Here is a 26,542-nt window from a genome sequence, read left to right on the forward strand (position 1 = left end):
TCTTGGATGTAATATAAATAAAAGGTAGTCTAAATCCTGAAAACAGGTAAAATATGAGACAGATGAAATAATAATTTTTAAAAAATGGCAGAGAAGACATCAGAGAGTGGAAGAAGAAAGATTGGAAAAACAGGAAGAGAGTCACAAGAAAATGTCTTCAGAGGGATAAGGTATGGTAAAAATTTAAAAAGGAAGGGAGATTACAGGGAGTCAGCTGCCATCGGGAAAAAGAGCTAGAAGAGGGCCACAAGGAGATAACAGTGTAGGTTGATTGCTAGGCGTTGGTGATAAAACAGAGTCGTGTCAGACTGTGTGTGGCCATGGAAAATGCATAAGAGCATGAGCGGTAGAAAGAAAAAATAAAGAAGGAGCAATCTATGTGCATAATTGTTTCCTAAATTATAATGGTGATATTCTAAACTTGGTGGGGAAATACAAAGGCTTATTTAAGCTGGGGTGAGGAGATAGAGGTAGAAGTTGAAAATGCAAAAAAAGAAAGATAATATATTAATAGAAATATTGGGATTAGAACAGAGGTAGGCCACATTGGAGTGGAGCGTGTTGTCTCTAAGGGATCACTGAAGCCGGAGCCCAGACATTGGATTCTCCTTTCAGCTCTGATGCTGTTCAGCCCTGAGGGCTATTCATGTCATCTCTCTGACCCTCTGCTTTTTCCTTCTAAAATGAATGTTTTGAACTAAATAATGAATAATTAATGTTGCTCTCAGCAGTAGAAGTGACACTTTTTCATTGAGATATTAGTTGCCGTTTGGGAGAGCAGTTATGAAGAAAGGGGCGATTATAAATGGAAATCGAGGGAGGATTGTTAAGAGAGTATAAAAATGATTGGCCTTAGTCAAGATGCTTTTATAATTTATTGAGCTTTTATATTTTCTAAGGGTACAGGTATTACTCATATTGTGAAAAAAGTCCAGCAAAGTGAACCAAAACATATATATTCCATTTCCATCTATATTACTGAGTGGGAAAACTCTTTGAAGGTGAATATATTAAATAAAATTCGTCTCAGAGCAAGTTGAATATACCAGTGCTAGGAATATATATACATTTGGGAGTTTTCTTTTTGTTTTTTACAACCTTGGAAATTGTCTAGAATTTTTGCCAACCTCTCCTTCCTCTTTTTCAAGTTAAGGGTCCTCAGCTTTTTCTGTAAAGGTGGAAATAGTAAAGATTCTAGGCTTGGGGGCCATAGGATTTCCATTGCAACTACACAATTCTGCCACTGAAGCATGAAAGCAGCAACAGAAAGTATAGAAATAAACGGGCATGCCTGCCTTCCAATTAATTTTGTGTACAAAATCATGTGAGGACTGAATTTGGTCTATAGGCTGGAGATGACCAATCTCTATATTGCTGGAATCTGTTAATTAAGAAGGCTGTAAGTGTGCCATTGGCTCTAGTTCATTTCAGAGCTTTTTATATGTCACAAATATTCAATGTTTTAATATGTAGTAAGGAAAAACCCTAAAATGTGTTGTGTTCTATATTTTTCTGGATATTTAAACTTTACAGCATCCTTCTGAAGTACAGATTTTATTTTATTTTTTGGAAGGTTTTTAATCTGCAAAGCATTCTTTTTTTAAATTCTTATTGGAGTACATTTACAATGTTGTGTTAGTTTCTGCTGTACAGCAAAGTGAATTAGTTATCCATATACATATATCCACCATATTTTAGATTCTTTTCCCATATAGATCATTACAGAGTATTGAATAGAGTTCCCTGTGCTACACAGTAGGTCCTTATTAGTTATCTATTTTATATATAGTAGTGTGTATATGCCAATCCCAATCTCCCAGTTTATACCTCCCGCTCCCCTCCCCTCCACCACCTGTAACCGTGTTTGTTTTCTACATCTGAAGTACAGATTTTAAAAAACTTTATATCTGAAGAAATTACAGTTCAGTAAGGCTAAATAATCTGAGCAAGGCTACACAACCAAGTGTCACAATCAGAATTTGAAAAACAAACAAAATAAAACAATTTTTTCACTATATCATGCTTCATGCTGTAGACAATCCCTTTGTTGCTTCTTTTCTGGAATATTTAAAAGAATGAGTTAGACATTGGATACATGATTCTCTGAAATTCAGTTCTACCCAAGATTTTCCTTAAGTATATTACAAGGAAGTGGTGTTGAGTCTTGAAAGGGGAAATTGATTTATCTTCCAGCCAGGAAGATATGCTTAAAAGGATCATGCTAGTCAGTCCAGAATTTCACTCCATAAGCATTACTGACTTATAGGAAATGAAACTGTGGATGAGAGTGAAATCCAAGACAGTCTTTAGTTGCTTATGAAGGATGAAATTGGAGCTCCACAAACAGTTCTGTGTGAGATTTTAATGCTCTGTTGGTTTGGGTTATTTCTGCTTTCTCTCCTTATTTTTACCATTATTCATTTCCCAGAGACAGAGTAAAACAAGTTTCTTTGTTCTTCCCTCATTATACAACAGAAAGAAAAAAAATTGTACTGTTTTGAACTTTTGTCTTTGGATTTTATAAGTAGGGATAGCGCAAGATATAAAAGGAAAGATTCTTATTGTTCTTTCACTACTTAACAAAACGAAGCATCATAACTCACGTTGTCAACGATGTGACCATTTTTAGGCATCTTTCTCTCTTCTCTGTTGTCCTTTCTCCTGGGAGAACAAAGTCATCACACAGTTCACTACATGCTTTCCTTTGTCAAAGCAAAAGAAGATTATTAAGATCTCATCTGACCAGAGGCCCTCTCATTTGGGCCATCTGTCTTTTTGTGTTTTCTTGAGGGAATACAAAAAAAGGACGTTTTCCCCCTCTTTTCTCTCATTTAGTGTTTTATGAGATTGTGCGTTAAGCTGTATTTTAAGAATTTGAACAAGCAGAGACCCTGCCACTTTGAACAATTTTTCTTTTCCTTTTGCTCTTTCCATTTCACTTGGAGAAATCACACATATTTTTTTTTCCTCTAATAATATTAAGGGAAATGCTGTCTTAAGATTACTGCTCTCAAAGCCAAATTTGTTCTCCAATTATCATTCTTACTTCAAGGATGTGATCTTGGGATTGATATACACAGAAGCCTAACCTGCCAGGTGGACACTCACAAAAATTTAAATGACATACACCCATTTCTGAAATGGCCAATTGCACCTACATGAAGGTGAGATATTCTGCCTCTTTGATAATAAATGGGAAGAAAAAAGGGAGTGGGATTGGAAAAGGGGGTCCCACCTAACAAAAGAAAAATCTTAGTGTTTTAGCATATCTACATTGTTTAAAGTTCCCTCTTCTGAATTTAGCTGAGAGAGGTAGAAGGACAAGTATTTGTGATTATTATTTTAATAAGAAACAAAAGCAAATTGACTATTTTGTAGGAAATCCATCAATATTTATTATATGTAATAAAACAACACTTAATGATTTCTAGTCCATATGAAGTTATCACTGAAATAAGAGAAACAGAAGTGTCAGAACATGAAGCCAGCTTAATTGCCATCTTTTCAATTTGGAAACTATACACCTCTGTCCCATTGTTTTACAGCACAGTTGTACTGGGTGATCATTATAATGACACCGAACTTAAATCATCTTTAAAAAAATTCTTACAATAAAAATAGTTGTTTTTTTTTTTTTTCCCCTGACTATGAATTGAACCCGGGCCCCAGCAGTGAAAACGTCAAGCCCTAACCACTGGACCACCAGGGAATTCCCACAATAAGAATAGTTTTATGGATATTAATACTATGTTGGTATTAATAACTGGTTCACCTATATATTCAACAAGAAGTATGAGTCATCTACTATGTGCCAGGCACTGTTGTAGGCCCTGAGAATGTTGAGGTGTAAAGACAGACAGGTTTCTGCAACCATGGAGTTTATCGTTTATGCAAGAACACATCATTTTTTAACATTGCAAGTTTATTCTCATTTGGTGTTTATTCAACCTATGCTTATTGAGCTGTACTTCAAGCACTACACTGTAAGGATGCAACACAATGGTGAAAGAAACATAACTTGTAGAAAAATATCAAAAATATACACAAATAAATAGACATTTGGAATTTAAAGCTGGTGTTAATTTTAATAATTAAATATATAATTATTGAGTAACTACTATGTGCTAGTACTCTGGTAGGCTCTTGGAATATAATATAAAACAGGACAGATACGACTTCTATCCCAGGGAGATAGAATATAGACTTATAGTATGATGGGAGTAAGTACAAGTTTCTGTGGTAACTCAAATGAGCCTTCTTTAGGAGTCATGAAGTCTTCTTACTAGAAATGATTACATAGCTAGGAGCTAAAAATAATAGAAATCAGGCAAGAAGAGGAACTCAAACCTTTTAGCATGTTTCAAGATGATAACAAAGGCAAAGCCCTATAGGAAAGAAAGAACATAGCCACATTCATGGGGCCTGGTAAGAATTACTCAATATAGTTGGTGCTTAGATTTCAAGATGTTGTCTTATGCAATAAGGCCAGAAAGATTAGCAGAAGCCGTGTAAGTTTGTAAAGGCCTTTGTCAGCTATAATACACTGCTTGAACTTTATACTGAGGGCATTGGGAATTAAGAGAGTTAATAAGACTGTAATATAGCATAGTGGTATCTCTTTGGGTGACTACCAACTCATACCAAGCTTTTTCCTTGAGAAGCACCAAATATATTGACTTAGGTCTTCACCAATCACTTCTAAGCTCCATTATCCTGCTCTTTTGGCTGTAACTGATTTATCCAGGTATAGACACCTGACCCCAATCAGTTCTTTTGAAACTGTTAATGGAGTAACACCCACAAAAACACAAACAAGCAAAAACAAACAAATGAACTGGTATATCATCAGATTTGTCATGTTGCCAGTATCACAAGAGAGAAAATCCCATAAATTCCTGCTTTTAAGATTTCTGGAGTTATCCTTATTGTTTTCCTTCCCAAATTTTCAGTTTGTCTTTTTGATTTAATGGGTTACCTAAGTGTTATACATTCTCTTGTTGATAAGCTATTTAGCAGCAGTTTCCATAGTTACCAAATAATTCTAATTACTACTAGGCATGCTCATGCCGAAATGTTATCTTTTCCAAGAAACCTTCCCCAACTCCTCATGTTTGAATTATCTTACTCCTTTTTGGTCACATTGAACCCCATGCTTATCCCTACCATAACACTCATTAAATAGTATTGTAATTAATTTTTTTTTTTTTTGCCGTATGCGGGCCTCTCACTGTTGTGGCCTCTCTCGTTGCGGAGCACAGGCTCCGGACGCGCAGGCTCAGCGGCCATGGCTCACGGGCCCAGCCGCTCTGCGGCATGTGGGATCTTCCCGGACCGGGGCACAAACCCTTGTCCCCTGCTTCGGCAGGCGGACTCTCAACCACTGCGCCACCAAGGAAGCCCTGTAATTAATTTCAATTCAACTTTCTTATAACCAATCCACACTCTGTCTTAGCTATGACTTTAACTTCCTTGTGGCCAGGTACAATTTCTTATTTATCTCTATATTCCTAGCACCTAGTAAAGAGTCTAACAGATAGTAGGAGCTTATTAAATGTTTGCCAAGTATTGGATAAATGAATATGGTTATTTGAAAAGGTATACCCAGTCAAGAAAAAATTTAGGTCATATCAGCAAAAACTTAAAATTTTCTATTCTGTGAACAATATTCTTGGGGCAAAAGAGAAACTGATGACTTGGTTATGACCTTGTATGTTCTTGCTCTTGCAATAAGATATGAGCAAATGAAATAAAGTTGACCCTTGAACAATGAAGGGATTAATATCTATATAACTCATAGTTGGCCCTCCATATCCACGGTTCCTCTTTATCTACAGATTCAACCAACCATGGACCATGTAGTACTATAGTATTTACTATTGAAAAATATCCACCTATAAGTGGACTAGTGCAGTTCAAACCCTTGTTGTTTGAGGGTCAACTGTAATTTAAATTTACTTCAAGTGTATAATGCAAGCAAGATAAAACTGTCTTTCTTCCCATGGAAGTTCTTATCCTTCTCTTTTCAGATTTCCTGTTATAATCTAGTTTCCTAGGTACTTCTGCTAACTGGGAAGCAATTTAAATAAGATTATTTCAGATCTTTTAAAAGTTTATCTATGTCATTCTTAATTAATGAAATGGAAACCTGACCTTTGTATCAGTCTGATGACCTTGGTTAATTTGACTCTGTCCCTAGGACATGATTCATTGTTAGTGTGCTAGTCGATGCAGAAAGAAATAAAAAATTGAGATTGAAGAACTGAGAACCATATCTTGGGGGACACCTAAGTCACTAAGGTTTTCCTACACCCTGAAGCCCTAGAAAAGGTCTGGTGAAACTATCCCTGATTATAACCTTTCCATATACTTATATGGAATATATTCCTTCAGAATGAATCACACTTGAAACATTAAGGGTACAAGATGTGTGATCCAGGCCAGGAGTGCTAATGGAGGTCATGAAGGGGGATTTTGCCTTTGAAGTGTAAGCTGGGAATTACTACCACTCATTCCAAACCAGATGACCAGTGAGTGGTTCCAGAAGGACTCCTGACCAATCTTTTTTTTTTCTTTTTTTTTTTGCGGTACGCAGGCCTCTCACTATTGTGGCCTCTCCCGTTGCAGAGCACAGGCTCCGGATGCGCAGGCTCAGCAGCCATGGCTCACAGGCCCAGGCTCTCCGCGGCATGTGGGATCTTCCCGGACCGGGGCACGAACCTGCGTCCCCTGCATCGGCAGGTGGACTCTCAACCACTGCGCCACCAGGGAAGCCCCTGACCAATCATTATTAAAGGCCCTGTTTTTGCTTATTGTTCCTGGTGACATTTTGCCTTTAGTGCAAAATGGAGACTTCAAGAAGAAGCTGTTTTCATTACATTAAAAAAAAAATACCAAGAGGGTTAGAATACTGTTATCCAATTACCAGTCCCCCTTGCCACCTAAGGCAGTCAGCAGTCAGCAGGAGAAAGTGATAATGGAAAGATAATGCCTATCCACACCACACTACCCCTCAAAAGAGCAAGATGCATATAAAACACATGTTCTTTCTGAGCTTGACTTTCATTTCCCTCTTATACTTGTCTTAGAATTTAGCAGATATTGGCAGCAACCATTTCAGAAGAGAAAGTAGTGACAAGTATAAGGATAACATTGAAAAAGGCTCCATGTTGGACTGAGAGTTTTTGTTCTAATATTTTATTAATTGCTCTTTCTCTGAATGATCATGGGCAATGACCTGCTTCATTCTGGCAGTCAAATGCAGTCCACTGCATTGGATATTTGAAATGACTTAAAGAAAAGGAATGATTTGAAACTGTTATGAAAACAAAATAAGGACATTTCACATTATTAGAGTTCTAGGCAACAATGGAAATCAATACAAAGGAAGTTAGCAGGTCATTCTCACAGCCAGTAGGCTGGGGTAAGTACTTTATGGACATCATAGAAAGAATTCTCACAAAAGCTCCAAAAAGTGGGTGTTACTAGTTCCATTTTACAAATGTGAAAATGGAGGTCTAGAGAGTTTAATTAACTTGCCTAGGATAACTTTGTGACTAAGTGAAGGATCAGGGTTTGAAGCCATATATGGCTGCCCATGCACTTAATTCCAATGTCAGCTTCTGAACACACAAAAGGGAAAAGACGGAGGAAAGGGATAATTTTGAAAACATCAGATGAACAAAAGAATGTGCTAGGATGATTACTTATGCTAAAGGATCTTTATAAGTATTATGCAGTGAAAAATTTCTTTAATCAAGTAAGTTTAAGAAATCCTGAATTAAAAAATAAATCAAGTTTCTTTGATATAGGATTTCTTGTATCCTTTAATATGAATTATACATTTCTGCAACTTTATAGTGGGTGTAACATTTTTCAAAATATGTGACTATGAAACAATTTTTTGAGAAGCATCTTACAAAATTAGTTATCTATGAAATATAATACATTGTGAGATACTTATATATAGGAAGGAAGAATGATATCAAAGATTCTTTAGTATTTGTACTGAATGAGGGAGATCCACGTTAATTTCAGAAATCTAGAAAAATTATTGTCCTAGGGATTGGGTGAGAGGGTAGAGAATAGAATAAATGTTGAATAATCTGTATTATTAACAGACCTCTTCTGAATTTACTTCTTTTTCTAGACACTGAAATAGAAAGAGGCATGAATCAGATGCTGTCTTTAGGGACATCACAATTTAACTCAACAGTTTGCAGTGTGAGGAATCACCTAAAAAGCTCTTCCAAGGCCCACATTCTGTCACTTATGGGGTGCCAAATTGATTTCATACATTAGCTCATTTAATTCTACAGTAGCTCCATGAAGTAGGTACTCACATTGTCTCTTTTTCACAGATGAGTAAACTAAGTAGACATGCGATTAATTTGCCCAAATTCTGTAAATCTAATGTGGTGGTACCAGATTTCAAACTGATTTTAAACAGTCTGACTCAGTATATATATATATATGGAGACGTCTATACATTTTTACAAAGCACCCAAGGAGATTTTCATGCTGATGACTCATAGACTACATGTTGAGAAATAGTATGCTTCTTCATACTGTATTCCATAAGCAAAATCATAATTTAATTCTATAACTTATAACAACTTCTGTAACTTTTAAATAAGGAGCTACTTAAACTTTACTATGAAAAATACTTAGGCAGTTCTTCTGTTTCAAATATAATGTTTGTACTTTCCGATTTGCTAGTGAATGTTAACCCATTCTCTGGCAGTCTCACTAATTAGTCTCACTAATTAGTCTCACTAACCTTTGTCATACATATTGAAAATAAAACACAAAGAAATAGAATATGGATGGACACAAAAATCTACCACTCTTTTTTAATTGAAGTAAAAAATCTACCACTTCAACTGAAAATATTCAACATGATATTGTCCTACTAGCTGCTCAGTAGAGACAATTTAAATACAAATAGTTGACCTGCATATTATTTGCAAAGGAAAAGATGAGAAAAAATACCCAAGAAACCCTCAAGCTATCCCAATATTGTTATTAATCGTAAGGATCTATTCAATGTCACTGTGAATTATCAGTAAAGGACCCTGAAATGTGACTTACACAGTTAAAAGACCACTAGCATGCAATGTGACCTTGAACAAGTCACCTACCTTCTCTAGGTTCCCTTTTCTGATCATTCAAATGAAAAGCCAATAATTCAATTATAAAATTATATTCTATCAAGCATTTAATATGGATGCAATTGTGTGTTAAGTGCTTTATTTATATATGGTCTAATTTTTATTCCTTATTACAAAATCAGGTGATACAGTTCCTTTCTTCACTTTGCAGTAGATGTAAATGGGGCATAGGAGGGTAAATAATTTGGCAAGTGACCTGGGCAAGAAATGGTTAAGTTGGGCTTTAAACTCAGGCATTTCAGCTAAAAAATTTATTTTCCAGAAAGGATATTACAGGCATTACTTATATAAGAGGTTAATTCCCCCCCCCCGTTTAGCCATATAATTATTTGATATTAAAAGTGTTAAAATAAAAACACTATCTTAATGTTATAGAAGAGTTCATGTAACTTCTGATAATTGACCCACATATTTATAAGACATTTTAGACTGAGAAAATCTGGCTCAAGAGTTGCATAGAAAATCAGGAAGAAATTTTGCTTTGTATTTCATACATTTTGACAATTATAATGGTAGCAATAATAATGAGAATAATGATATTCTTCAGTTTGATTTGTTAACTACCTATTTCCTGCCTGTAAACTTACCAAAGAGAAACAGAAAATCCTAGAGAAGGACTTTCTTGTTCAAATATTAGAATTCTTTAATTTCTCTTTGACCTCTTTGAATCAGGTTTCTTATCTGGGAATCTGGCTCACGGGCCCAGCCACTCCGCGGCATGTGGGATCTTCCAGGACTGGGGCACGAACCTGTGTCCCCTGCATCGGCAGGCGGATCTCAACCATTGTGCCACCAGGGAAGCCCCATCTTGTTTTTTTTGATATGCTCTAGGCTCAGGAAAAGAGCCAAATTTTCCAGTTATTATTTTACTCATTTAAGTTGCTTCTGATCCAGGGCAGAAGCAATTATATTTCCAGAGGATAGAGCACCATCCATGACATGATTGTGTAAATTCTCAGAGATGATGAGAGTTTCATATGCAGTCTTAGCTTATCATTGAATCACTGAGCTAGAATAAACTTTAGAGCTCAGACAGTCCAATATTATTATTTTATAAATAGCAGCATAAATAAAGAAGGAAGTAAGTTACGGATGGAAGGAGGGAGGAAGGAGAAAAGAAGGAAGGAAGGAAAGAAGGTGGAAGAGAAGGAAAAAGTATTAAAAAAATAAAATTGACTTATTTGCCAAGTACTGCATTATATCTGTCATATATGTTATCATAGTTAATGAATTCATGATTAATACTCAATAATTTGTACATAAAAAACAAGATTTCAAATACAACAGGAAACTTGCCATAGGCATGTTTTATGGGATAGTTTTGGATTAAAGTCTAAAATGTTTTTCATTACGTTCAACACTGTTAGCTTTCCTTCACATTGAAAGTTAAATAGTAAAAGATCTGCAATTTGAATTAGTGTTTCTTATTTCTTTCCTGCTGTCTTTTCCATTATATCTTGCCACTTCTTTTCCATGACATGTACACCTATGATTCATCACGTGATTTCCAAAGTCATTGGATTATATGTCAATCAAAAAAGAACAAGAACACTAAGGGGAGAGAATAAGTTCCTTTGAAGCCAAGTTCACCCCAATTTTAGGGAAAGGGAAATGGAGACAGGTGCATTTGTCAATATGATAGACCCCACCAGATTGAACATGTGACTGTCAATATAAAAATTATTATATTTTGGTGTGTGTAAGGGTTATAGAGTGACTCAGTTTATCTTAAATCAAAGAATTCATAAAAAGAGGTTTCATTTGTGTGATGCTTTATAGTCAACTGTTTTTAAAGTTGCAGCAATGTTCACAACTCTCTGAAGATTATGTAATTCTTAATAAAAAGAGGAGAAAATGAAACACTGAGAACTAGAAGTTCTTCTCTGTAGACTTAGTAAATGTCAGATTTGTGCTTGAAGCCAAGCACTCTCAATCTAGTGTGCTTTTAATACACATTGACAACTTGAAATCATTGACATTTGTAGAACCTTCCACCTAAGAGCAGAACATTCATTTCAGGTGCACTTGAGTCCTTCATCAAAATATATCACATTTGATTTCAGAGAATTCAAGTCACCTTCAATCTCTTTAATAACTTTTTATCTATTAATATTTATCTTTATGTAAATTAAAACTATTTATGTTCCACTATCAGTTTTTTCTCACAATTTAACTGTCTTTTTAGCATAGAAGTCTCCTTATGTTGTTCAGTAGCTGGTTGTCAAGTGTAGGTAGTCAATGAATGTACTAATATACAATATGAACTTTTAATTACAAACAAAGGCAGTCTTACACAACATCATGCACACATGGTTTGCTCACTGAGACTATGTTCCATAATTCATGTCTTCTTTCTTTTGCTACCTCTACACCCCCCTAAAAAAAAAAAAATTTGAGAAGAAGTATAGGCTTACATAGCATGATATAGAAATTCACTTTGAGTAAAAATGTTGACTTACAACTATGTAGAAAACCTTCCTCCCTCAACCACCCAATCTCAGCATGGTTAACTATTGTTTATCTTTCAAGTCTCTTCAGCACCCCAGTCCCAAATAATTTCTCACTTTCTGCTGTGTGGTCCTAATGCCTGTTATGTATAAGTTGGATTACAGCATTTATCATACTAATTTTATTTACCTTTCTATAGTAAAGAGAATTGTCTTCCTTGGGTTTTCCAGGAGAGACTATGAAATTAGAATCCATCCAGAATTGATTATTAATCTTACCATGAGAGACTGCAAAAGGAGTAAGGAAAACAAAAACAGGACCAGGGGGAAGATTAGCCAGAATGCAATTTCAAGTAAAATCCCAAGGATGGTAGATTATTAAGGCATTTGCTTAACAGGAAAAAATGGTATTGTGAAGTAGGTGGGGTTTCATGCCTGTTCCCAGCCACCAAGGACTTCTTTGTCTATTCTTGTGCAATTGATGGAGACTTCCTCCATGCTCCTATTTTTCCCCCAGTTGTAAGCACCTCATCAAGGCCCATGGAAAAGGGATTGTGGTGAATGCAAATGACTCTTGTCTTTCTAAGCCCCACAGCTATTCCAAACTTACATACTATATCCACACTTTAAGAATTTACAAGTTTAGTTGATTTCTTATTATATGGTTGTAAGATGGTCATCTCTTTCTCCTATAAAAGAAAGTGTCAAACTGAACTGCCACAAATAAAAAATGCAGCATCAGAGATGAAGAATGCCCTGTTGGGCTCTTCACTAGTCCAGCCACAATTGAAGAAAGAATCAGTAAATATGAAGATAATTCAATAGAAAACATACAAACTGAGACATAAAGAGGGAAAATAAAAAGCAAACAAATAAACACGAAAAATCCAAGAGTTTGAGGAAACATTAAAGGGTTTAACATTTGTGCAATTGAGGTCTCTGAGGAGAAGAAGAAGAGAGCAATACAGATAATGATTTAATGAGATCGTGGATGAAAATTTTCCAAAAATGAAGGAAATACCACAAACCACAGATCCAAAAGTCTCAAAGAATCCCAAGAGTGACAGAGGTGAAAAAAAAGTGAAAGTGCACTACTTTACTCTTTCTATATAATTTGAAGTCAGAATGTACCGTCTAAAGTTGAAGCATCAGAAAACAAAATTTAATTAAAAGATGATATCAAATAACAGATATAAAAATAGAGTACATATTAAAATTTTGATAAATATTCAATAAAAGAGTAAGAGAAATATATAAAGAAAAGTTAGAGGACACATAGGTTAAAAAGTACTTAAGACACATCAACTTCTAGTATATAGATTTTACATGAATCCTGATTTAACTATTCAAACTGTTAAATACAATAATTTGTGAAATAAATAAGCTCATGTATAATTAATGATATGTATGAATTATAATTTTAATGTGATAATAACACTTCGATTATGTACAAAGCAAAATAATTCTTATCTTTTAGATTGGTGTACTAAAATATTTAGGGAGAAGCTAACACAATGTCTGAAATTCATCCTAAAATAATCTGAGGTGGGTAAGAATTGGTTGGGGGAATAAAAACAACAAAACTGGCCATAGGCTGGTAATTCTTGAATCTAGGTGATGGAAATTATATATTTATGATTATTATATACACTATTATATATACTATTCTCTCAACTCTGTGGTGTATTAGGGATTTTCCATATTAAAGGGTTAAACTGTTGTCAAACAGAGACAAAGAAAATTAGTAGAGTAACTGAACTAAATGCTTCCTTTGTTTCGTAGTAGTTCCTGATTAAAGTTCATAAATTACGCTATATGTATATGAACTTATTAATTACTATAAAAACTTGAAGAATGGAAAACAAATTATTATATAGGAGGTAAAAGACAGAACTGTATATTACTCTTTACATTCCTCTGTTCTGATTGGATGTTTTTTTCCAATTTGCATAAAATGCAGTTTTACTCTAAAAATAGTTGTATAAGACAAAACAGTTGTTTAGCTTTTAAACAGGATCCATTTTGAAAAATATGACAAAATAATGCCCCCTTTATATTTATTTTTTGAGATGTTTCTAATTTTTTTTTTTAAATGAAAACATTGATTATTTAAAAACTACTCTTTGAAACTCACACATCTCCCAACACTCTGAGATTCTGATAACCTTTCCCCAGGGGAAAAGTGTGCTTTGACGCTTCAGGGTCCACTTTGAAAATCATGAATGCAAATCATAATGCAGTGCCATTGTGACATTTTCAAAATAAGGCCACAGTTTCTGAAAACTCTAGGAGAATAAAAAGTGATTAGGACTTTCAGTAAGGAGAAGTGGTAAGAAACTTTATTAAACACCCAATAGATTGAATATGTTCATGTAAATAATATCCATGAATTTAAAATAATTACCCATCACACCTGGTCATGAAACTATAAAATAGTATGCCTTCAGTATTAAACTACTTTCATATATAATAACTGACTGAAAAATCCTCAAGATGTTTGTAGTATCTACCCATTTATCTTAACAGAGAAGGCTTGTTTTATAAAAATATTTTGTCTGATTTATATTGCCAGTGATAATATATGCCAAGTGGTCTGGGAGTACAACCACACATTGACAGAAACTTGTTCCATTATTACTTTGAGTAGAATTATTTCTAGAAAAAATGCAATCAAGAAAACACTATTTCACTTGGAATCTGACAATGTATGTGTGGAAGAATGGTGAAAACAGGAAGAACCACCTCTACTCGTAAGAAGTTCCACTACTAAGTGGATAATTACATAAATACACACGTATTTTGGTTCTAATTTTTGCCATAAGAAAGAGAGGTCCCATGACATCCTAAAGGGTTACTGATGTAAATTTTCCTCTTTTGTGAGTTAAGTGAGTCTAGGCTGTGCTGAGTGAATCTCTCCCAGGGAAGCAGAACCTACCAAGTCATTGCATAACTCTACTTTGGTTAACACTAGCAACTGCCTCCATGAAGCAAATCTACTAGATAATTCTAGTTCCTCGTTTCACTTGATCTGTGAGTGATGTCCAAGACTACTGATTGCTCATTTTTTTCTTGAAACGCATCTTCTACCTTATCATAGAACACTCTTCGAGGGCCTCTCCTCCCTCACTGACTACTCCTTCACAGGCTCCATTCCTAAGATCATGTTTTGACCTGACACTGAAATCCTGAAGTTCCTCTCCTTAAAAGACTCCATCAATCTCCATGATTTTAAACACCACCTATGTGCCAATAACTCTAAAATACACAGTTTTTAAACTAGATATCTCTTTTGAGCTACATTTACAACAGCTTGCTTGACAAATCTACTTGGATATAGCTTAATTATTTCAAACTTTACATTTTTAAAACAGAAGTCATGATTTTCCCTTCAATATAGTTCTTGCCCAGGATTTTCATCTTAGGAAATGGCATCATCATTTAACCAATTGCTGAAGATTGTTGACCCAAGACAAATGGACTGCCAGATATTTCTCCAGCAAAGAAGAGTTTATTCAGGATCAGAAGAGAATTTCAATCCCAGGTCTGTAACCATGGTGAGCCTCAGGCAAGCCCCACACGGCAAGGGAAGGAGAACATTTTATACAGAGGAAAAGGAAGTTGAGAGGGCTATTGTAGACAGAGTTCGTGGCTTTTCATTGGCTGAGTCCTTGCCAGGAAAGAAGAGAATTATTTCTCCTTCCTGTTGGGTTTTGCTCTCTTCATAGGACATGATAGATCCCCGTCCAGTGTCTCAAACCTATTTAATCGAGGTTTCTGTTTATTAATCTTTTACAAGAAAAATCCTAGGGTATCCCCTCCTCTCCATCTCAATTAACACTATCCTAATGAAAGAGAACACTTTTCACCAATTAATTGATTTCCCACTTACCTCTTGTCCAGAACAAATTCATTCTTCACATAGCAGCCTATAACTTATTTTCAAAATGCAAGGCAATGCATATGATTCCCCTGCTTAAAGTTGTTTTCTGCAGTATGTAGAATAAAATCCAAAATCCTTTTCATAGTGTTTTGCTCATCTATCTCCAGCCTGTCTTCTAACCTTACGGAACCCTGTGTTTTTCTTAATAAACTGTAATCAGCACATTTTACCAGTTTCAACAGCGGAATAGGACATGGAGGCAGGGGATTCATTTCCTATTCTCGTAACCTTGATTTTTCTTTCCTCTTCTTTGACTTGAGTGACTCTACAATATTCATAAAGCAAACACTCTCCCCTATGGAGGTCTTTCCTGATCACTTTATCTAAAGTAGACCCACCTAGATCCTTTCATGTAAACATGTGTTATTTCATTGATAGAACATATCAAAATCTGACATTATTTCACATGTTTGATGATCATTTTTATATATTTCATGGTTGCTCCATCAAAAAGCAAGTTTTCCAAGCCAGTGTGACCTTGCTTTCTATTTCATTTATACCATGATGCTTGTTTCACTAGGCATTCAGGAAAATGTTTGTGGAGTACGTAAATGAATGAATATCCGAGTTACTCTTTGGTGGGCTGGCCATGTTTCTTTGTGAGGGAGAGAAGAAGCCAGAACACATGAGTTAAGGTTCTGGCCATTTGTGAGCTTCATAGATGAGTCTGTTACAGCCTCTGTGCTCAAGAAACATGGATAAAATATTTTGTTGATATCAGTTAATGGGAAAAATGACAACTTGTTTTCACTGGCTTCTTTATAATGGAAAATTCACATATGAGTGGTTATTCTTAAAAGAAAAAGAGAAAAGGGAGAAACAGAAGATAGTAGAGGTGTGAAGTTGCTGTTGCTGTGCTTAGGTAAGTTGTTGAATTAATCTATTCAGCTACATATTCATTTTCTAATTAACTGATATGAACAGTTCAAGTACTGCCTAGTAGTTTATTGCTGAAGGTCAAAATGTCTCAGTGGGTGTGCAATTCTAAAAATGGCTCTGCAGTTACAGTATTTTATTTATCCACAGGCACTGAAAGCATCAAGCAGCTTCTAATTGCTAACAGAGAAAGACCTAGACTTTCCCAGCCTGTTCTCCTTCCTGACCTACATTAGAACAGATATTGTCATTTCTGACAAGAAGAATGAGACCAACCACAAATAATATGTGAAAAAAGTAATTAATTTGTACACGTAAGAACCTATCAATCCTTTGCAGCAAAGAGTTCTCCTAGGAAGAATTTTCACAAAATTGCATTTTCCATTCAGGTCCCTTGATAATTGGTAAATGTGAAATGCAGTGCCCAAACTTTATAGAATCTTGTTCCCTCTCACATATGGCCTGTGATGTCCTAAAATTAGAATAACTGGTACAGGCAACAGTGACCTGACATGGGGCAAGTCTCACTTCCAGACAATTACTGTTAAAGGCATAACCTATTTAAACAAAGTAACAGGGAATTGCATATAACATAAGGAAGTAGGGGCATAGATTAGGTAGCATTTTAAAATTCTCTTGCAAATAGGTAATTAGCAGGTAAAAATAGCAAATAAGCTTGCTCCAACTGTCTCCAACTAGAGAGAAAGTTATTATTGGAATTTAGATGGATCTAATATTTGCCTGCATAAAGCCAGGTAAGTGAAGCAGAAATTGTGAAGTTCAGGTAGAAAGATCATGAAGAAAATATTTACTTTTTTGTTAACTTGAATAATATAAAGTTCCACTGATGCAAATGTCATTTTGTAGAGCAGTTCTGTGTAACAAAGAAGTCACAAAACATATACATTTAACTCCTTTGTTAGCATATGGAAATTTTCTAAAATTTAGTTTTTTCCCTTTATTTGCTTATGTTTTAGGATCTCTTCTAAGAACTCTTCTATTCCTATAGGAACATAAACATGTCCATAAGTTCACTTTAATCTTTTATTAAATATTGATTATATACAAATAATATTTTCATCATGCGTGTTCAAATAATAGAGTCTAAAGTTAATAACTTTATTCTCCTCCAGAATATTACAGGGACTGAAGAACATTTAATTCTTTAATGTAATTCAGTTTTCTTTCTCTTCTTTTCAATTCTTGTTTAGATTTTAGTATCTTATTTTAATCCATTGTGTGGATTGATTGTGTCCCCCAAAAGATATGTTTAAATTCTAAACCTCTGTACCTGAGACTGCGACTTCATTTGGAAATCGGGTCTTTGCTGATGTAATCAAGTTACAGTGAGGTCATACTGCAGTAAGGTGGGACCTAAATCAAATATGACTGGTATCTTTACAAGAAGAGAAGAGATACAGAGACACACAATGAGAATGCCATGGGGCAATGGAGCAGTGACTAGAGTGATGTGTCTATAAGACAAGGAATGCCAAGATTTGCCAGCAACACCAGAAGCTAAGAGAAAGGCATGGAACAGATTATCTTCTAGAGCCTTCAGAGAGAGCTCTCAACTTCCTACCTCTCAAAGTGCTAAAGAAGAAATTTCTGTTGTATACAGCAACCCGGTTTGTGGTACTTTATTACAGCAGCTCAAGGAAACTAATACACCTCTCAAATGTGAGAATACTATTGCTTTGTTCAAGAAATGTTTGTTTATATGTACCCACATATAAACATGTCTTTATTTGTCTTCATTCTTTTTTCTTCTTTTGTAAAATATATGTTTAATTTCTTTATACATATATACTCAGATAATACATAATACTCCCTCAGTGTATCATGTGATCAGATATATGCCTCCCCCCTGTTTTCACTTGGTTACTCCTTATCTTCTTCCTCTTCCTCCCCCCACATTAACTTTCCCCCCATCCTCAGCCCCCCAAGGTAGCCCATGTAACTACTATATAATCTGCCATGGCCACTGGGTATAGAGTTTCAGGCTCACAGTTATTCTCTCTTAGCACAACGCACAAAATGATGTTGTCCTCTAAGTACCATTTTAGCTATTGGAAAGTCAGTCTCAGTCTCATCATGGTGCCTCTGTAGGCTATTTATCTTTACTCTCAATATAATTTTCAAAATTATTTTAGCTTTTATTTTGAGCAGATTGACAATGACATGTCGAAGTTCAGGTTTATTTTCACTTAATGCTCTTAAGAATTGATTATATTTCCTAAATCTGAGGATTATTCCCTTTAAGTATAGGAAAATTATCAGCTGTTATCTTTTTGAATATTGTCACTTCTCTTTCTTATGCATCTAAACATGTTATATCTTCTCAGTCATTCACATTGCTTATCTTCTCTTTAACATATTTAACTTCTTTTTTTCCTTCCGTGATTCTATCTGCAAAATTTATATAATTCCATTTACATGTTAACTGATCCTTTTTCTTGACTCCTTAGATATTTGCATTGTCTCTTAAGTGTTCATACTTTAATTATTTTATTTATTTATCTAAAACTATATATAATTAATTAACTTTTATTTTGGCTTATAACCCCTATATCTGTACTTTTTGGCAATCTGACATTTCTGTCTCTTCTGTAAGTTCTTGCTCATGATTATTTCTTTTATTATTGGTTGTGTGATATATATATATATATATATATATTTTTTTTTAATTGTGATTTTATTTCTTCTGGAACATTATCTATGAGATTCCTGTAAGGCTTGACTGAAAGAAGCATTTCTCTGGAGAGTACTTGCATTTGCTTCTGCCTGGTGCCTGAAGATACTTATACAGGATCACTTAAAAATAAATTCTCAGCTTGAAAGTTTCAGCTCACTAGCTGCAAATCCAGATGAGGACCAGTTTGTGAGTATGAATTCTCAGGAGGGATTTCTTTTTCTTTCCATCCAATGCCAAAATCCCAACAGACAAGTTTCTTTGTTATTTTTTCCCTATAGTAAATGTATTTCTCTTTTACTTTATTCCACTAGTGGAAGTGCAATTGAGCACCATAGGCCTTGGAAACTTTTTATTATTATTACTAAATTTGAATGTACATATACCCTTTGGTCTAACAATTTTTCTTCTCTGTATATATTCAACAAAAATGTGTGCATAGGTACAACAAAAATGTACAAAAATATTCATGGTTACATTAGCTTTACAGAGCAACCAGATGTAGCCTAAATGCCCATCAATAATAGCATAAATAAATAAATAGTGCTATAGTTAGAATACAGAATATTATACAGAAAATAGGTGGAGTATAGTACTGCTGCTGCAGGTAGAAACATAACAGAACAAAACTGGCCAGACACAGAATGTTATGTGATTCCATTTATATAAAGTTTTCAAGAGGTTAAACTAATCTAAAATGTTGGGTGTCAAGAGGATGATAGATTCCAGGAAAAGGATGGGATAAAGACAGGGAGAAGTTACTGAGAGTGGTCTCTGACAACAGACACAGGTTACAAAGGTGTATTTACTTGTTATTATTCTTTGAATACTGTGACGGTTAATTTTATGTATCATGGCTATGGAGGTTGGGGGGGTGCAGATTCTGGGTGTATCTGCGAGGGTGTTTCCGTATAAGATTAGCACTTGTATCAGTGGACTCAATAATGTCAGTGGGCATCATCCAACCCCTTGAGAGTCTGAATAAAACAATGGGTAGAGGAAGGAGGAATTTATCCTGTTTTGCTTCCTGCATACCTCCTTGGGCTCATCTCACACTCTCCATCCTTTTGATTGGTGAACTGGGGTTTACACCTTATAGGCTCCCCTGGTTCTCAGGCCTTCAGACTTAGACTGATTATACTACTGGTTTTCCTAGATCTCCAGTTTGCAGACATTAGATCATGAGACTTCTCAGCCTCCATAATCATGTCAGCCAATTCTTTGTGATAAATATATCATCTATCTATCATCTACCTACCTATCTATCTATCTATCATCTATCTATCTATCTCCTACTATTTCTGTTTCTCTGAAGAATATGGACTAATACAGATATATATTTATGATTTATGCACTTTATGTCTGTAAAATGCTTAACTAAGAAAAAAGAAAGAGAAAGTATGTATTGAATTATACATTCAACTTCCTTATATCCTTTCACTGACCCACTGTGCACTTAGGATATAAAGTATAATTCTCATCAAGGTGTACCTAGCCACACAAGGTCAACTGCCTACCTTCCTTTCCAACTAATAGATCATCTCTATCCCTTGCTCAATCTAACTCAAACACATCGATACTTTGTTTCTTTCATATAGCAATGTGTTTCCCATGTTAAGGCATTTCCATGTGTTAGTCCTTCTTTCTGGCATTATCTTCCCCATACTTGCAATATTTTTGCTTCTTACTCAACCTTTAACTCTCTGATGAATGTCACTTTTAACAGGACACTTTAATGGATCCCCAATCTAAATTATAGGCCACCTCCTCTGCAATTTTGTTTTATAGATCCTATTATTTTCCTTTATAGCTCTTACTGTGATATATAATTTGTGTAGTTATTTGAATGATTTCTGTCTTCCTCTGCTTTACTATAAGCTTCATAATAGTGGAGTCCATTTTTATTTTATTCTCCATTGTATACGGTGTTATGATCCTAGCCCATACCTCGTTCAGAGTAAATACACTGTTGAGTGAATTAAGGATTGCTCTTTTTTTTTTTTTTTTTTTGTGGTACACGGGCCTCTCACTGTTGTGGCCTCTCCTGTTGTGGAACACAGGCTCCGGACGCACAGGCTCAGCGGCCATGGCTCACGGGCCCAGCTGTTCTGCGGCATGTGGGATCTTCCCGGACCAGGGCACGAACCCGTGTCCCCTGCATCAGCAGGCAGACTCTCAACCACTGCGCCACCTGGGAAGCCCAAGGATTGCTCCATTTTTATTGTAATAGAAATTAAAGGGGGAATAGGAAGTGGAAATTAATCTTGCACCACTCATTTTATCACTATTGTTTTAAGGAATTATGAGATTCATCACCAGGGATCACTATTTCTTAGCTTTATTATCTACAGGAAATATACTATGAGGCCAGAGTTAGAATAGTACTAGAAATATTTTAAATAGATTATATTGGGGCAGTGCTGAATTGAAAAAGAAAAGTTTAGCATCTAACAGTTATTTATAAAAGCAATTTCTCTAAGACAAGAGTATTATTGCTTTCTTGGATTATCCATCCATAGTCATGGAATCATGGATAATCTTGACTGAGGAAGAGATTAAAATTGAACATGAAATTCACTAAGAAATGAGAATTTTATAAATCTTAAGTCTGAAAAGTTTATTTTCATCATGTAATCAATTTCACCTCAGATCTCAGGCCAAAAATATATAATTCCCAGACAGTATTACATAAAAAAGAAACAAATATATATATATATATATAATCCTGTACAATGTTGTATCAGTTATCTATTGCTTAGTAGCAAACTTTCCCAAATGTAGTTGTTTAAGTAATAACCATTTATCTTGTTCATGATTTTGTTGATCAATAATTTAGCCTGATCTCATTTGAGTCATTCTTCTGGTCTCAGTGGTATTTCTTATGTGCCTGCTGAAAATTGTGAATTTGCAATCTGCTTCTCGGTGTAAGCTACCTATAGAATGGAACACTCTCACATGTTGTCTCTCATACTCCAGCAGGCTACTCCATGCTTTTACTCCCGGTGGAGGTGGAAGGGGGAAAGAGAGAGACAGAGAGAGGGAGAGAGAAAGAGAAGAAAAAGAGGGAGGAGAAGGGGGAAAAGGAAGATAATTTGCTTTCAAGGATCTTAAAGACAAAGATCAGAATTTGTTTAGCATGTCTTTTATTCCATTTTTCAAAAAACTCACAAGTCCAGCACAGATTTCAGAAGTGAGAAAATAAATTTCACTTGTTGAAGGAAGAAGCTGCAAAATCATGTTGTTTGTATACAAGAGGTCATTAACTGGGCCACCATTGTAACCAATCTAACACAAATATTAATCAACCAACAAGTATTTACTGAATGTATATGTTATATGTTTTATTACCATAAGATATAAGGGATACAGAAGTATGAAATATTACCTCCTTACAAATTTTTTAAATTTAACCAATTTAGTTAATAATAATATAACATTATGATTTTCAATCTCTTTTTGCCCAATTTAATTAAGAAATATGACATCATTTCATTTGTTAAAAACAAAAATGGGGGTATACTGTACGAGACTCTCAATGAAAGAAGAGAGGTGTTAAAGTAAGAACATTCCTTACCAAGCCATGTAGATATTTTAGAAGGTAAAGCTGGTGTTCTCAAAAGCTGTAAAAATTTCATCTGGGTGAGAAGACAGCCCTTGGGGAAGCATTCACTGGCCAACTGTATCACAAACACAGGAAATCAAAAGAGTAATGAAAACCTTAGGGTGGAGTAATGAGGAGAGAATGGAGAAGAAAGATTGCACATATAATTTCCTCAGTAATACAGAGTTGATAATTCTGAGAAGTATCTCCCTCCCACTATATTTTCACATGAAATTTTGATTCCAAATAAGACAAAATGATCATAATACACCAGCATCAATTTTTGGGTAAGAGAACAGATCCACTTGGGTATTGGTAATCAAGACATATTGGCTATTCACCACTTTGAGCATCAATATATCAAAAGAAACAAAAATTTACATAGAAATTTTACACACATCAATTATCTACTTGTATGAGGCTGGATTTTTTTCACATATGCCAACCAAAACAACATATTGCAAACAATTGTATGCAGAAGCAGATATGAGGACATGGATGCCTTCTATTAAGCAAGATGCTAATGAAATTTGTAAAAGATAATTTAATGCCACTCTTTCCCATTTTTTTAAAAAAAAATCTAGTTAATTTTCACAAAAGTTGTTTTATGGTAGCATGCAATTGCTCTATTATTATTTTACATGAATTAATGCATAATTACTTTAAAATAGTTGTATTTATAATACAATAAATTTCAATCCATATAACCCACATAAAACCAACTTAATTGGCAAGCTTAGGAATTTTCAAAATTGTAAAGAAGTTATGAGACCAAAATTTTAGGAACTTGAGATATAGACAAAGTACTTTAACAAAATGAGAAATAGGTTATTGCTGGGTGTATTCACTGCATAAATAAGGGACTTCAGGAAGACTGAAAGCTATAACATTGCCTTATCCTGAAGGAGAGCAAGAAATAAAACTTTAACAGTGTAGCTATCTATTTAAGCAATAGAGTATCAAAAAGTTATTTTATCACTGTTTTTTCCTTTCATTTTCTATGATTTTCCAAAGAGTCGATATGAACAAACACACAAAACCATGAAAGGGACAGATGTTTTCTGAAGATAGTAAAAAGCTCAATACACCTTTGGAGAAAAACAGAAAACAAAGAAACAGAAGAGCAAAACACAAGCCAATGTTGAAAGATCTGGTGTTTATGAGATTGGTCTTTCTTCTGCACTGGAGGTCTTCAGAGTATGGTATGAAGAAAATAGAGTGGTAAGGTTTGAATTTATAATAAGAATTTGTTGGCAGTGTAGAAGAGTCAACTGGACTATCAGGTGGGAGGCTTCTATAATAATCTTTGTGACATGAAGAGGGTCTTTACTAATCAGGGAGTGTGATAATAGAAAACGTGGATTAAAGGTATATAAAGAATTTGATGTGATATGTGTGCTTACCTAACTAGGAAAGAAAGAAACATTTGGAACAAATGATGCTACCTTCCCGTAGAAGATATGCAAAATTTATATTGCAGTTTTGAAAAGATAATTAACCTATCTGATAAACAACTAAAATGTATTATGTGGTAACAAAACTTAATTACACACTCCAAGTGCTGTGGCTCAAAAGAGATTACAGTTAGATTAGTCAGGACATGAATGAGGAAAGACAGGTGGGAATAAGAATGGGCTTTTGTAGTTCACCAAATAGGAGCTGTTGGTGTGAGAGTAGAAGTGAAAGGTGGTTAAGTTGGAGGTGTTATGGTGAAGGACTGAAAACTAGGTGGGAGTTAAAAAACTTCCTGGAACCACTGAGGAGCTAGCTAGGAAATTACAGGACACAATATAGGTATGATAAATGAATGAATAAAGTCTGTAACATGAGTGAACGATAGTTAGGAAAGGATTAATCTGGATAGTGGTGTATTTAGCAAATGAGAAACCATTCATCAAATGTCTATGTTTGGATACTTTAAAGCAAATGTAGAGGTAAACTCAACAATTTGAACCTTATAGAAAATTAATAAACTTACCTTATTGCTTATAATTATAAAAGCCAGCTTGTCACTCCCGCTTGTGAGAGCACCAGAATCACAACTAAAAGCTGAAAAATCATCAAAAGGAAGACCCAGGAACTCACAAAAAAGACACCCCACATCCAAAGAAAAAGGAGAAGCCACAATGAGATGGTAGGAGGGGTGAAATCACAATAAAATCAAATCCCATAACTGCTAGGTGGATGACGCACAAACTGGAGAACAATTATACCACAAAAGTCCACCCACTGGAGTGAAGGTTATGAGCCACACATTAGGCTTCTCAGCCTTGGGGTAAAGCAATGAGAGGAGGAATTTCCAGAGAATCAGACTTTGAAGACTAGAGGGATTTGATTGCAGGACTTCAACAGGACTGGTGGAAACAGAGACTCCACTCTTGGAGGACACACACAAAGTAGTGTGCACATCAGGACCCAGGGGGGAGGAGCGGTGACCCCATAGGAGACTGAACCAGACCCACCTGCTAGTGTTGGAGGGTCTCTGACAGAGGCGGAGTGGCTGTGGCTCACCATAGGGACAAGGACACTGGCAGTAGCAGTTCTGGGAAGTACTCCTTGTCATGACCCCTTCCAGAGTCCACCATTATCCCCACCAAAGAGGCTGTAGCCTCCAGTGCTTGGTGGCTTCAGGCCAAACAACCAACAGGGAGGAAACTAAGCCCCACCCATCAGCAGACAAGCAGATTAATGTTTTACTGAGCTCTGCCCACCAGGGCAACACCCAGCTCTACCCACCACCAACCCCTCCCATCAGGAAGCTTGCACAACCCTCTTAAATTGCCTCATCCACCAGAGAGCAGACAGCAGAAGCAAGAAGAACAACAATCCTTCAGCCTTTGGAAAGAAAACCACATTCACAGAAAGTCAGACAAAATGAAAAGGCAGAGGGCTATGTACCAGATGAAGGAACAAGATAAAACCTCAGAAAAACAATTAAATGAAGTGGAGATAAGCAACCTTCCAGAACAAGAATTCAGAATACTGATAGTGAAGATGATCCAGGACCTCAGAAAAGGAATGCAGGCAAAGATCAAGAAGTTGCAAGAAATGTTTAACAAAGACAGAAGAATTAAAGAACAAACACCTAGAAGAATTAAACAACAAACAAATAGAGATAAAAATATAATAACTGAAATGAAATATACACTAGAAGGAATCAATAGCAGAATAACTGGGGCAGAAGAATGGATAAGTGACCTGGAAGACAGAATGGTGGAATTTACTGCCACAGAACAGAATAAAGAAAAAAGAATGAAAACAACATGAGGGACCTCTAGGACAACGTTAAACAAACCAACATGTGCATTATAGGAGTCCCAGAAGGAGAAGAGAGAAATAAAGGACCTGAGAAAATATTTGAAGAGGTTATAGTAGAAAACTTCCCTAACATGGGAAAGGAAATAGCCACCCAAGTACAGGAAGTGCAGAGAGTCCCAGGTAGGATAAACCCAAGGAGAAACATGCCAAGACACATAGTAATCAAACTGACAAAAATTAAAGACAAAGAAAAATTATTAAAAGCAGCAAGGGAAAAATTACAAATAACATACAAGGGAACTCCCATAAGGTTAACAGCTGATTTCTCAGCAGAAACTCTACAAGCCAGAAACGAGTGGCATGATATATTTAAAGTGATGAAAGGGAAGAACCTACAACCAAGATTACTCTACCCGGCAAATCAAAAGCTTTACAGACAAGCAAAAGCTAAGGGAATTCAGCAGCTCTATAACAAATATTAAAGGAACTCTCTAAGTGGGAAACACAAGAGAAGAAAAGGGCCTACAAAAACAAACCCAAAACAAGAAAATAGTAATAGGA

The 26,542-nt window shown here is 35.4% G+C and overlaps 1 long non-coding RNA gene across 2 annotated transcripts; it reads right to left on the reverse strand.

Annotated features, from left to right (window-relative positions):
* Positions 1 to 1,917: 1,917 nt before the first annotated feature.
* LOC116754823 lies at positions 1,918 to 25,431 on the reverse strand. 2 transcript variants are annotated; one of them, XR_004350161.1, is made up of 4 exons: positions 25,186 to 25,431; positions 22,697 to 22,799; positions 2,604 to 2,661; positions 1,918 to 2,058 (listed from the first exon to the last, which is right to left on the reverse strand). It is a non-coding gene; the product is annotated as an uncharacterized LOC116754823 (long non-coding RNA). The 2 variants fall into 2 exon arrangements; XR_004350162.1 differs by having other exon boundaries at positions 2,604 to 2,702.
* Positions 25,432 to 26,542: the final 1,111 nt, after the last annotated feature.

This window comes from Phocoena sinus, chromosome 5 (genome assembly GCF_008692025.1).
Source record: "Phocoena sinus isolate mPhoSin1 chromosome 5, mPhoSin1.pri, whole genome shotgun sequence".
Taxonomy (NCBI): Eukaryota; Metazoa; Chordata; class Mammalia; order Artiodactyla; family Phocoenidae; genus Phocoena; species Phocoena sinus.